The sequence below is a fragment of the Heterocephalus glaber genome, unplaced genomic scaffold (genome assembly GCF_053883595.1).
Source record: "Heterocephalus glaber isolate CG9 unplaced genomic scaffold, H.glaber_assembly_v1.0 deba00001457, whole genome shotgun sequence".
Taxonomy (NCBI): domain Eukaryota; kingdom Metazoa; phylum Chordata; class Mammalia; order Rodentia; family Bathyergidae; genus Heterocephalus; species Heterocephalus glaber.
This window is the reverse complement of record NW_028258305.1, coordinates 10,181,718-10,197,115: the sequence shown is the minus strand read 5'-3', so window position 1 is coordinate 10,197,115 and position 15,398 is coordinate 10,181,718.

Genomic DNA, 15,398 nt, shown 5'->3' with positions numbered 1-15,398 from the left:
AGTTTCTGTATGTCTCATTGCTCATCTTCCTTGATTTTTCTTCCCGCATTCCCTGAGGCGATGGAGCAGGGAAATCTGGTAATAGCACCTGAGAATTTATATCTGCAAAAAATACTGTAGAATTTTTAAAAATGCACAAAGGCCTTTATATATAACTTTCCTTCTTCATATTGATTACATCAACAAACACAGAGATGAGGTACATTTCCTATTGGCAGAAAGCCGGTGCTCTTGTGATGAGCTAGTGTTCTTCAACTCAAGAATGTAGAGGCCATTTTGTAGATTCTGAGGGGTTTTACCTGAAAGGCCAGAGAGAAGTATCTAAGATAGAGCCTGCATTCTGTTTCTGAACTACGGTCAAGGAAGAAGAGAATACTGAGATTGTAAGGAAAGCTGAGAAGGAAGCTGAAGGAAACATACAAATCTTTTTTCTCATTTCCCTGGAGAAAAGGAACAGTGAAATTCAAGCAACAGGAGACTTGTTTATTATGAAAAAATGGCCTCTGAAGAAAAGTGCTACTATATTTATTTAAGCAAAAGACATATTTTCTTCCTAAGGATATTCATTCATTCATTGTATACCCACTGTGAGACACCTGTCTGTGTTTTTGAGGCATTATCACCATTCAACATTACCACGTGTGTTAATCTTCACTCATGTGGGCTGAATCCATGTTGTAAGAGACCAGAACGATTTGATTCATATGAGGAAGTAGCATGAATTTTACCTGAAACTTAAATTTCTGTGAAGGAATAAATGGCTTTGCCCTTGATCTGCTCATTGGATTCTTTTTAATATTAATGTGCTATTTAAAAATGCATCATTTGCCTCCAAAGTAGCTTGGTAGGCGGCATTAGAGCCCATGGGCAGTCTACAAGCCCAGAATGAAGCAGCTGATGGCTATTTATCACACACGGCTGCTAGCTCCCAAGGATCAAAACTTTAAGCACAACTTGGCAGGGTGGGGGGCGGGCATTCCATCTATTACCTTTTCTGTGACCTAAACTACTTAATTCTTGCAAAGACAGTTATATAATGCTACTTTTTTCAAGGTCAAAGTCTTTCCTTAGCTCCATCACAGGTGCCTCCAAGTAGAACTCATCCTGTGGCCTGTTTCCAAACCAGCACAAACATCAACAAACACAGAAGGTAACATATACTTCTGGTATCTCGGCCTGTTTGTAGCAAGCTTAAAATATCCTTTTTGTTTCTAAAGAGGCAACATACTGAGAGACACATTTCCAGCCAAATTTATGGACTGCTGCTATTCCCACCTTTATTCTGTGCTGCTAAAAATATAGGATTAGACTGGAACCAGACAGATGCCATAACTACTGTAGGAAAGAAATATAAATTCTAGGAGGGAAGCTAGAGATACCGAGATAGAACCATGAAAATATAAGTTGAATGGTTCAGCTTTAACTCAGCAGAAATACTTGTTTTATTTAATGTTTGTTATTCTCAAATGGTAAATCTTAGAGAAAACAGTCCTGGAGCAAGTGAAACTAGCTAGAACTTCTTACGAAAATGAGCCCAGAACTGAAGATGTGTTATGAGTCCTGTAAAATTGTCCAATGGGCTGATGGGGGCATAGCTAATCTGGCACTGTATCAGTCTGGGACTACAATTTATATTCAGCAAAATTTGATCTATTTTCTCCCCCCAAAATATGCTTGCACTATTTCACTTGGAATATTTCCATATCACTCCAACATGAATTGTTCTTAGGAATCATGTTGGTTATGTAGAAGAGAAACTTTTCTAGAGAGAGAAAACAATCCATTAAGTAATAGAACATGTTTTTCTTCTCTGTGTATATAATGTAAGTAATTTTTCCCCCCAAAATAACAAGATGGCCTACCCTACCTTAGAGCAGCTTTTCTATTCCTTCCTTCATTTATTCATTCATCCATAGATAAAGCATTTTTAAAGTTTGTATTACATGGGCCAGAAGCATGAAAAGGCTGAGTTCTTTAATGTGCTCCATTGCTTTCATATGGTTGAAACCTATAATGGTTGATTAATTGCCCCATTATTTACCTCTCCTTCTATGACTTTCCCAAGTTGTATGGTCTAGCCTCCCGCACTGACTGAGCCACATAGCCTGCTTCACCAATGGAATAGTGAAAAATACGGAGCAACCATAGGCTGAGGAAGCTTGTATTACAGGACTTGCTTATTATAGGACTTACCTTCTGCCATAAGCAGAAGAGTGTGCCTAGATCATTCTGCTTTAGGAAGAGAGACATGTCGAACAAAGTCTTCTCGTTCCAGGCATCTGTGCCAGGCATCTGTACCATGAAGATCCTAGATCAATAGCTAGTCTTCCCCTAGACATAGGAGGAGACCTAGCCAAGATCAGAACTTCCCAGCTGATCACATATCTCTCTGCCAACCCGTGCAAGTAATACAGTAAGATGAGCCATGCTCAATTCAGGTCCGACAGATCAAGAGCTACATCAATTTTCTATACCACTACAGTCTTTTGGTTGTTGAGAGGCTATATTGCAGCCAGAGGTATCTGTATCTCACCACGAGCTAGTCTAGTACTCCTGCTGCAGAGGCTTTGGTCGAGCATTTAAAAACATTTGACTAATTTGTGTTACATACACCACATGCCTCCAGGTATACTCAGAGGGTTTCTTCTGGCCAGTGTGGTGTGAGTTCTCCTCTCTCCTGGCCAGTGTACTTCTCAATGTGCCTGTGCACACAAGTTTCTCTTTCCTAACCACAGGCCTTGGAGGCTTTCCTGAGCCCGTCTACCCCTGTCTAGGACCAGATCCTAGCCTTAGGCAGCTTTTACCCAGAGGTTTTCCAAAAAGACTCCAGCTTTCATCTTGTGGAGAAATTTTTTCAGATCATCTTAATGACTGAAGTACAATGCATATAATTTTATTTGGTCTCATCCTTTTCAATTAATTTAGATATTATTTAGAAAGATTACATTGTGTGGAATATTAATTATTATTGATTAAATGTCAGATATGTAGTCATGTCTCTGATCAATTAGGCATTAGGCTCATGATTCAAAAAGTAAGCTAGTGTGTAATATTGAAAATTGAAAGTTGTATCAAATTTCTTATACTGACAATGCCTGTCCAGGGAATAACACTGGTCATATATTTCTGTCTGCACAGAAAATATAGAATTTTAGATTTCAGAAGGTCTCAGAGATTTCTTCCAAATCTGTGATTTATCAGGTAAGAAAAACTGAAAAACAATTTGTTCAAGTCAAGTCAACAAAGCGATATTGCCATCTAATATTTTAATTACATAAAAAATTTTAATTTCCTAGTAGAAACTTAAAAATATATTATGCTATGAAATTTCTCTGCTATGCAATCTTTATTTGTGGTGTTTTAATTTTGACTATTTAAATTTTTTTCTCTATAATCAATTTGTTACATTTGAGGCCTTCACAGTTACATCTGGGGAGCAAAATGGAAAATTTAAAGCCCAGGATGTTTGAAAAGAGCCAGATTCTAATTCTACCTTTATCACTTATTAGCTATAAGCTTTTATTGGTCAAATCACTTCACCTTTCTGAGCTTCAGTTATTTTATCTAAAAAGGGGGATGACAGAGCTTAACTCAGAGGCAAGGAATGAATGTAGAGTTTACTCCATTCATTAGCAAACAACAAACAGCAAGCACTTAAGAGATGATAACAACTTTAATTCCTCTCTACTCTCTGCCTAATCCTTAGTAATTTTGTGCTTGTGATGGGCTGAGAGGTGACTCTTGCTGGATTACAAAGATCATGGAATTGAAATGGATAGAACCAGAGTCCTGGCAAACAATGGACAGACCGCAAAGAAAGCAAATTCAGGAGCTTGTCACCATGTGAGGGAAAGGTCTCATTGTTTGCTGGGATGCTGCAGGAAAGGTGTTGAAGACTCAGTATCTGTTTTAAAAATGACATACTTTAAAAATAAAACTATATTTCTATAAATCTTGAAGTCATTGGAAAATAGCTTCAGGTTCTCTCCACCCTAGGCATTTGCACTCAAAGTAAGGAAGAGGTTACAGGTATTGCAGAGGCATCTGTTTGAGATGTTAGGAAGGGGGTAAAATCTGGGAATGTGACTTGGTCAGAACTGAGTCCAAAATCATAATGCACAGGTAGAGAAATTCTAGCAGGGACCTAAATTAATTTTTGATTCTAAAGTTTCTTTGGGATTTCTGAATGAAGATTGACACTTGGCCAGTTGGACTGGGCTATAAAATTATATTTTATATATTGTAAAAAACATAACACACAAATCCAAAATCCAAAGATTGTAGTTGCTTGTGGAGATGGGTGTTTCGTCATTTCTTGTAAAACAAAAATGTAATTAACTAATTAAAAACTGAGGTTCTTGCTTGTTTTTTTTTTGTTTTTTTTTTTGGTTGACTCAATCAACTCAAATTATTCTAGAACTGTTTGTGTTATTTATTTGAAAAGAGAAATAAAATGACCTTAACTCTTGGTGGTAGTTATTGTTCTTATCAGACTAAATGAGGACATTTACCACTAAAAATTGATATAAAATATAAACTCACAAGTTTGTTTCTATAACTCTAATATATTTGGACACTGTTATTACATAGGGCTGCAGTAAAAAATACCTCAAGTTTGTAGCTAAAACAAATTTATTCTCAAACAGTTCTAGAGGCTAAAAATTAGGAATTACTGGCTCAGCCAGGTTGTGCTTCCCCTAAAGGGTGTAAGGAAGAGTCCTTCCATGTCTCTTCCCAGATTTTACTGAAAATCCCTGGTATTACTTATTTTATTGCTGCATCATTCCCGTTTCTGCATCCTTCTTCCCATGGTCATCTTCTTCTGGGTGTGTCTCTGATTTTTTTGTTCCCTCTCTTCTTTTTAGAACATTAGCCATATTAGTTACAAGGCCTACTCTAATCCAGTATGACCTCATTGTAGCTAAGTTCATCTGCCAAAGCCCTATTTCTAAATAAAGTAACCATCTGAAGATCCAGTGGGCATAAATTTTAGGACAACATTATTCAACAAAAATTAAGACATCAAAAAATTGAGAATATATATCTTGCCTAAAATGGCAAGGAAGTCAGTCAATACTTCTTAGGAGTATTATTTGTACCATTATTTGTCAGTTAAGAGAACCAAAGAGGTTGTTGGTAAATATGAAATTTGCCTTTGGTTTGATTTTCTTTTATCTCCTTCCTTTCTTTTTCTTTGTTCCTTTTTTTGGTAAACTATATTGATATTGTTCAGTTGGTGGAAGAAAAAAACAAAAACACATATTTAAGAAAAAATAAGATTTTACTATTTATTTCTTATGTGTTTAACAGCTGAACCAAAGTTCTAATAAAAAGCATACATCACACATGCCTATTTCATTTCATTTCACCATGCTGTGATATGTACTGCTTTACCAAGGAATTTGCTGGACTGTAGAGAAAAGAGAAAGAAGACAGACTGGGGTGAAAAGAGTTAATTTAGAGGAAAAGAAAATCTTTAAGGACATATATATCATCCAGTATATCTGGTTGAGTTTTATTGAAATACAAAGTAATATATACCAAATATATCTGGTTTCTTCCCATTACTGGTTTAGATTTTAGGAGTCCTGAGTTCCAGTGTCAGGTCCACCACTGAATGACAATGATTTATCAATTATTCCATATCTGAAAAATAGGGAAAATTATACTTATTCTATGTATCTTTCACATTCATTGTGAGGATTAAATATGATAATGGGAATGAAAGGATTTTGAATTCTGAAAGAAGAATGTACTAATGATTGCCATCATTACTATTTGCTCCACTTGGAAAGTGAATAAATATCCTTGGCAAAGCACAGGCTTTATTGTCTCCTCCAGTTATGTAATAAGAGTGCCCAACAGTCTTTCAGCAACTGCTATAAAATTCTGTGTGAGTGACTTTATCAAACTTATTTCAAATGCTCACAATGACTCTGAAAAATAGATTGAATTATCCCCATTCTACAGAGAACTAGTTGAGAAAATGAACTAAACAAGCTCTACTAGGTCAACTCAAACTGGACTCTCAAAGTCAAACAACTTGAAAATGGCCTGGGTAGCATCCTCTGCTAAAATCAAACTAGTTTTCTCTTCTCTCCACTCCACCAGTATTTCCCTGGGATTTTTCACACACACACACACACACACACACACACACACACACACACACACACCACTCATCTGCATCCTCTTCACACTCCCCCACACCAAGGGTGTAGTGCAGATTCGTCATTTGCTTTAAAAAATTAATCTCAACCATTATTCGATGGCACTTGAGCTTAATCAAAAAGAATTGTTTGAGAGAATTTTTCAGTTTCCATCTGGTTATTAGTGGGCTCTGAATTTCTGTTCTTCTGTGCTGATGGGATCGAAATGAACCAGGAGTGCTCTGCGCACAGTTTTGCAAATTTACATACAATCATTTTCCCACTTAATCCCCAGCTTAGTGCTGGTGTTCCCTGATGGCAAACAAAGGTTTTCCACTTGGGCCTGTGCTCCAGGTCAGCTGAGACCCATTCCACCCAGGAAAACCCGGGGCCCCACCACTTCCTCTCCCTCTCCACTGTGGAGGTAATCTGAAAGTATGTAGAAGATGGAGTTCAAAAATATAGCACTGATTTCTAATTACCTTTTATTCTGTCCTTTTAACTTTTCTGTTTTGCTAATGCTTTATAATGCACCTAATTTAGTACTGTAGTAGTAGATATTTTGTAGGTATGCACTCAAAAATGTTTCATTGACAAAGGGTATGATTAAAAAAAAAATGTTTGGAAGCCACCGAATCAGTGCAATAGTGTCATTTGGTATCATTGCGGGCTTGGATTGACATTCTTAGAAATATGTGAGCTATTTTATTAGTAGACCATAAAATGATGGTTCTTTGGGTAAGTTAGGCCAGAAAAACAACCCTTCATCTCCTACTTCCACCAAGTATCAGATTTGGCGTACCAAAATAAGTCAATGTTGTTACGCTAATCACGCCATCTCTTGTTCCTCATGCCTCTCCCTGATCATAACCCTGTAGTACCTAAACAGTGGGGAGAATTCACAGTCATCAAACAGTACCATGGCCTGACTCTCCTTTCTTCTACAGTAACCAGAATCACAGCACAGCATCGCAGCAACTCAGAGACAGATAATAACCAGATAAAACTGAAAAATTTACTCAGGCAATTAATTTTGATTAAACCTATATGGTATCTAATAATGATTGAGATGAATTTATTTAAACCAAATGACTAATTTTTAACGCTCACTTTTCCAGTTAGTGACCATTGTGACTCCTCCTGTGACCCTAAGTCACCTTGGATTCACCTTAATTTCTTAAACAGGCATGCATATTCCCTGCATTATGCACAGAGGTTTTTTTCAATGATGAGCATTGTCTCACCTCCTCTTGACTTTTATTAATCTGACAGCCACACACTCATTTCTTAGGGAATATTGCTAAGGATCTCCAATTCAAAAGCATTTCTGTGGTTGAGGAGTTTTATGTAATTACAGAAGTTCTGTTGTTGACTGGAATGTTACATCCCTGTTGTGGAATTGTGTTTAGAATTTATCCTAAAGGACAAGGAAAAGATTGTGTTTGTTTTGTTTGAACATTTCTTACCACAGAACTGTGTTGGAGACAAATCCCAATGACACAAACATTCAAATACCACCTTCTGATGTAATATTGATTTATAAAACAGCGGTGTACAGCTGCCAAACTTCACTCTTGAATACAGAAGGTCTTCAATTCCAAGAAAATAACTGGCATTTTTACCAATTTACAAATTACAATTTCCTCCGAATATCTCACAGTCCTTAATATTCCAGTCACCTTCCTTCTCAGCCTTCCCTCTTGAAAACTGTAAGGGGTGGGGGAGGAAGGGGCAGAAAAAGTAGAGCATTTGTGAAATTGGAGTTAAAAAAATCTAGATCAACTTTTATCCTCAGGCAAATTATGCACAGAGTTAAATTAAACCACTATATGCACTTGTAGATTGAAGAATCAGAGGTGGAGGAGGGGTCAGAGACACTGAGATCAAAGTTTCTGTTCTTTGAACAAAATCCCTTTGAAAAGCCCCCATGCCACCTATTCTGCTTGTTAATGTTTTGAATGGGAGTGTCTAGCAGTGTGTTATCAGCCACAGAATATTTTTAATACCATATTTTATTTTCTGTGTGCAGCCAGTTCTATTTAGCAAAGCACCAGATCCTTTGCCTGCTCTGTTTTATGTCTCTTAAGGGAATATTTTTGTTAATTGCAAATATTTGATTGACAAACATAGGACGCAATTAGTAGTCAGGCACAGTAGGAATGTGCAGCGAACTGGATCCCTGAACCAACGGATCTCAACTCTCTCAGCTTGATCTGAAATCGACTTGAGCATTTCAACCATATGTTTGCCTCAAACTTTCCCTTTCCTCTGAACACTTGGTATTTCCCCAAACTAGCTTCTATTCACCTGGCTCACCAAGGGAGCTAATTCCTCTACGTATCAAGACAAATAAAGAAAAAAAATTGTTCACAAGTTTTATTCTGATGGGGCTATTTGACCATGGCAGTAAAGTTAATGCAGACAAGATTACACATGCCAGTTATCCCCCTCCAAAGCCCTGGGTAGTAAGAACTGAAACTTTCACATTCAGACATTTTTTTACCATACCTGTTTAAAACAACCTTTTGATGATCTTTATCAGTTACATTGGGCTTCTTTATACCTACAGCAATATGTGCCTTTTGTTTTCCCCTCCTGCAGTATGTGAAAAAAAGTTCTTTTAAAATATATGAATGACTTTTAAAGATATTTTTATGCCAGTAATCAATTGGAAGTACTGGAGTCTAATGCTATCAGATATTTGGTACCTCTCCCTCAAAGAATTAATTAAACTCAGAGAACTTAAGGGGACAGAGAGAACTTCAAAATTGTAAATGTGACTTTGCAGCTCTTAAGGAAACTTAGGCTATTTTTCAATCTATATGATATAAAAAACTAGAAAGGTAAAAAATTGAAAACTGGGTTTGTGGCTCTAAACATACCAATAGTAATTTTTCACAGATTGATACAATTCAAATGTTATTTTGAGGGATGAGATATACAAAATGAGATGCTCTCTCCAAATGATAAGCAAATAGATATCTGCATAATGGGTAAGAAGATAAGGAATCTCTGAAAGCTGGGGGACAGCACACTGTATCCTTAGGAACAGCCTTGCAAGTACATGGCAAATGATGTGGGGCCTTCAACGAAGATAGGAACTTGAAACCCAGGGAGATTTTAAATTAGTTCAAGGACATACTGGAAGTACTCGGTGATATGGAAATATAGGGCAGGAATCCTGACATGCAGCCCATGAAACCAGAGTGCTTGTCAAGTCTGTCAATTATAATGTGCCACATTCCAAATAGAGCTTTAAAAGCGGGCATCTTAAGGCTACAAGGTACCACTGTATCTCATCTTGACCAGCCTTCTGCTTCTAGAAAAACTGTGAATAATTTTTAAGTACCTGCATGCTCCAAACATACAAATAAAAGGTGTTCATCATTTTTGAAATTTAAATAATAATGCAAAGAATAAAATAGCAATCTGGAAAAACAAAAGGCATGCTCATGTTCTCTTGTTTCTCTCTTTTTCTCCTTGGAATGATTGTTCCTAGCTCAGTGACCATGAAAATATGTGGGATGAATCTGGCTTACTGTTCAGGGCACTGACACAGCAGGCTCCCTGGTGCCTGTGTATACTTGTGGGTTTTGCCATTAGTCATGACATTGTCTAAACTGATGTTATCGGTGAGGTTCCCTAGTTCACATTCGCTCGCTGCATGTCTGCATGTCTCAGATCCTGGGAAACAGACAAGTTTAGAGGTGAAAGAGATCAGAAAGCAAATCTACCCATTCAACTGATGAGGCATTAGAGACTTGGAGAATTGCTGACTGCTTCAAATATTTGGAAATTATTTCCAAACCCTGCTCCCGAATGGTTGTGTGGTTTGGTCATGTAATTTGCCAAGGGTAGAGGAATGAAGGAGAAATCAACGCAAAGAAGACTTAATTGGAGCGGCTATAAGGTGGCCTTGATGGACTTGAAAGATTTCTGAGATTAGCACTTTGTGTGTAGAGGAGGGCGCTTGGTAAGGGAGAGGGGTGCATGCTTGTTAAAATAGAGTAAGATTCCACCTCAAATAGTATGTTCACATCCCTAAGCCTTCTGATAGGAAATGAAATATGAACCTGGTAGGGTTGCTACATTTTAGGGTATATATTTCCCCTGGGCAGTCTTCAGAGAAGACCACCTCATAAGTAAGGTCTCTTCTCAAAGTTTTCTTATTTGCCTCAGTTTGCAGTTTGTTTTGCTAATCCTCAGGCTTCTACATGAGCCCACACCAAAGGCCGCAATAAACACTTATATGTAGGGATTTTTCTTCTCTTTCTCTGTGATTTTTGTTGTTCTCGGAAGGAAGTCTTTACCACTTTCCAGCAGAACCACCTACCAGGCCTGTTAGGCTGCAGATTGCTGGGCCGAGCCTCCAGAGACCAATTTAGGTTTGAAGTGGGGCTCTGGAACCTGCATTTCTTTTAAAAAAATACATGAATGCTACTAATCCTCCTGGTCCAGGGGCCCCACTATGAGATCCTCTGCACTATGGACAGAAGCAGTGTTCAGTGTACATTATTAACTAAACATTCTTAACTTTCATTGTGCATTAATATATAATAAAAGGAAAAAGAGAATGAATCTTGCCTGACATGTATCAGCTGCTCAATTAATAAATTTGATCCAGTTAAGGGTTAATATCATCCTCTATTTTACTTTTACCAGTTCCCTCCTAAGAAACCAGTTTATGAAATTGAATAAATTCCCAAATATTTCTGTTTTTGCCATACTCAATCCTGGGTTCAAACCTCTTATTGTTTAATGAAATTAGGCAGCTATTCTGTTACATAAGATGTACAAACCTTAGTTTTCTCAGTTCTAAAATAGGGGGAATGGAGATACTGTAAGAATTAAATAAAACAGGGGTGAGGGATGTAGCTCAGTGGCACTGCACCTGCCTGGCAAGCACAAGGTCCTGAGTTCAATCCCCAGTATGGCCAAAAAAAAAAAAAGAATTAAATAAAATAACTGTTACTCTTGTTCTTTTTAGCAGTGTGCCTGAATAACAAAAAACAATCCTTACTACCCTTTCTTTTATAACTATGATTTCTTTGCAAGTATGGGGAACCACCAAATCCTTTAATGGACTGGCACATAACAAATAAATAATAAGAAACTTTAAAAATCAGTGCACTAAGTATCCCAGATGTTCATCAGCTGTTTAGATCTTTATATACCTGTGGTTTAGTATTAAAAAATTAAGAATATTTCACATACCTTTGTAAGTTTTGCTGCAAAAAGACTTTTGAAAAATTTTAAAACATTACAGTGAAAAAATATGGAAAATCTTTTAGTATAGATTTGTAATTGTTTTATATTTTTTGATAGTCTTCTGGTCATGTATTTATAACTTTGGTTCGGTATATATATAAGAAAAAGTGACCCATTTCCTACATTATCTCTTATCATTTAAAGAACTTAGAAGTGTAAGTAGATGACATTTTATGTAATATCTATTATTTATGCATTTATTTTTATTTGACTTATATAAAGAGTTTCAGGGTTTCTTTTGTTTTTTGTTTTTTGGTTTTTTTTGTGCCAGGGATCGAACTCGGATCCTTCCACTTGCAAGGCAGGCTGCAGAACCACTGAGCTAAATCCCCGGTCAATTGCAGGGTTATTACTATGTTCCTGGTATTATTTTAATTCACAAATATGGACTCATTTGGTATTCATAATATTCACATGGGATAGGTATAAATGCTACAACCTCCATTTATGCTTAAGAAAACCAAGGCACAAATAATTAAGACAAGTGCTCAGAGTCACATGGTACATGGTATAGCAAGAACTTGACCCTGGATGATATAGTATTGAAGATCTGCCTCCTGTTCAACAGCTCACCATGTGATCAACACAGGTCCAGTGGATGCAAAGGACAGGTAACCCAGCCTTCACAGAATTCACAACCTCACTGGGATTAAAAACACTCTTGAATCCATTCAGTAAAGGCTTCAGTGTTAAGTGGCAATATATATGGGATATAGAGGGAGGCCACACATTGGAGAAGCCCAGATCAAATATGGCGGTGCATTCAAATAAATGACATGTTTTTGAGGCTCATGTAGTATTTCAAAATTTGAGCTAATGGCTTAAAATTGAGAAGTTAAATGAATATACTAGATTTTCAGTGCAAAAAGCTAATTTAAGAAATCTTGTGCACAAATTCCTACATGAAGCATTCATATGAAGCAGATTTTCTACTATCACAAAAGTCTCTGACAATTGCACAACATACACACACGTATTTTGATCAGATCATCTCACTTATGTTACTTGCTGAATCCCTGTGCTGAAACTTTGTGTGTCTTAACAAAGCAGTGTGGGGAACTTTGGCAAGAGCTGTTGCCTAGACTATTCCTCGGAGTCCTAGGAAGCAATGTTATTTGCATTAAACTTCAAAAGAAGAAGACGACAAGTGGTTATGACAAGACTATGGTGAGCCTTCTAATTCTGTCTGACACCCTAGAGGGCACCCATACAAAATAGCTCTTTTAAATTCAAACAGAATATGAACTCAATATTGTAGGGTCCTGACGGTGATTTTTGTAGTGGCTACCATTTGACTAGAGTCAAAATATACTTTCATGAAACTGAATATTGTTCATTTGTTATAGTATATATTGCTAGTCTGACTTCTTTGGATTAGAAAGAAAGCTTCTAAACACACACTACATAAAAGTAGGGCTCTGTTTATCCTGATCGATATAATGTTCCTAGAACCTAACATTGTGTCTGGACTGTTGTAGGAACTAATTAATGATCTAGTAAGAAGACAGACAGGGTGGGGGGATGGTGAGGAAAGGGGCACAGGAAAAGAGGAAAAGGAGAAAAGAGAGATGGAGAAGGAAGGAAGTAAAGAAGAGGAAAGAATTAAGGAAATAAATCAATCATGATATCTAATGGATTATTTCTCTGAGAGCCTTTTCCTTCCCCACTGAGCATGACTACATCCAAGAATACTACAAGAACTTAGTGGGAATTATAAGACTTTACAACTTCCTTCAATGTTTGGTAAAGGTCAGACTTGTAACTTCCTTAAGAAATAGGCAGAGCCAAAATTTCTCAAGTTATGTTCCCTGGATCACCCACATCTGAATGAAGTGCTTGCTGTGAATACAGCTTCCATACTCCACCCTCCGTCTGATGGCAGACAGGAATTATGCATTTATGCATATCAATTAATTCCTTTACATGGTCAAGTGTTCATATCAAAAGTCAGTAGAACTACCATTCAGTGAAGAAAATGGCTTAGCAACCTGTATTTTGAGCCTGGAATCACAAGATTCACACAATCCAATTAAATTCAGGTGAAATAGAAATTATATGATGAGTTTTGAACAGATGCTAAATCAGTCTGATTAAACCGAATTTTTACCTGGCCAGTGGGTGCTTTGTCAATACAAGTTTATGTGTTACCATGTTTCTTTCAAAGTGTCACTTTAATTCTTCAGACCTGGGATTAGCGAATTGGGAGTTTTATTTACTCATTTGTTATTTCAACTAGTTGGATTTTAACTGGGAAGCATGCAAATTACAGAAGCTGCACAAGTTGGTTTTGTTTGATGCTATGATTAAAAGAAAAAGGAACTTACATATTTATAGGCATGCTCTGTCTGTACTGTATTAGCCATAGACTCCATCCCTTCATAGTCTACTGCACCCGGCTGATTTCCACACTGATGATATCTGCTTAAGTGTTTGGGTTTTTGGCCTCAAAAACAAAACAAATCAAAAAACAAACAAATAAAACTAGAACAGAGAACTGAGAGACTGGGGCATAACCACTCTGTATGTGATCCACCTATTCTCATCACCCCTGCTACTACCATGCTAGCCCAAGCCATATTCTCACACACCTAATTACTGCAATGATCCAGTTGTAGGACTGCTACTCCCCTCTTGTAGCCTTAACTAGATTCTCTCCACCAAGGCCAGGTGATCCTGTAAAAACAATTTGTTATACTCTCACAGCCTTTCATCTCATATAAAATCTAACATTTTCACCGTAAGATTCATTAATGCAATTTACAAATTACTTATTCCTCTCTGTTTACTGGACCCATGGTGAAATTGGGCTTCCTGTCAGTAGTAGACCTGATATGAGCAAAAAGGAAATCTTTGGTGTTTTCATCCACTGAGACTTGGTGGTTGTTTGTTAACCACCACAATCTTACATATCCTGATGGCCAGCTGATCTTTATCTATAAAGATGACATAATCTCCACTTCCCTGACCTCATATCCCATCTCGTCTCCCCTTCCACATTCTGTTCTGCTTCATTTGCTGTTCTAAGATATTCCAGCTGCAGTCCCAGCTCTGGGCCTTTGCCCTGCTTAAATGTTGTATTGCTGCATCTCTACATATTCCCTCACTTCATCCAGACCTTTGCTCAAATGTCTCCTTCTTAGAAAGAACTTCCTGACTGTACGCTTAAAATAGGCTCTTCCTTATTCCATTTTTCCCTAGCCATGATACACTTTTTAAAAATCACTTTACTTTTTGTAAGTAACACTAAAAGCATAAACCCATTAAGAGCAAGAAAATTTCATTCAGTTTTCCCAAGACACTGCACAGTGCCTGAAATAAAGATGATTAATAAATATCAATATTTGTTGAATAAATAATAATTCATTCATTTTATATCACCTAACCATCAATGTTCTCATTTGAAAATATGGATTAACCTGACACTCAACCTATCCCACAAGGTCATGCTATATACTTAGAAGTAGACAACATAATGTGCTTTATTTTCTCAACACAAAGGCAGGTTAATTTACTTAATTGTTCCTGTCTGAGGTGTCAGGAAGAAACATCCTTGCAATAAATAATGCATTTGAGGGTGATGGCTTTGGCTTTTTTTGGCTCCTCAGGTATTTCACAGCCTCACACTTGTTTCTTATTTTGAAACAATTCCAGAAAGAACCATGAGTACCACATTCATTGGAGGCTCCTTGCGTAATTTAAATACCTCATTTCCCTCAAAGGAGAATCTGTGTGTCATTTATCTTGAAGGCACCAACAGAGTTTTGCTTTGTCATACAAAGTTTATTGATTCTTTTGTAGCAGATTTGTTTGAAAATTAAATTGGAATTTAAGCATGACCTCTTTGTGAAATAGTTTATACTTAATTTTGTATGCTGAGCCTTCTGAACATGTAGTAATGTGGTGTGAGTCACACTGAAACAGAAGCTTCATTTTCTACTCTGAATTTTATACAATACAATTTTACCTATAAAAGACAGCACA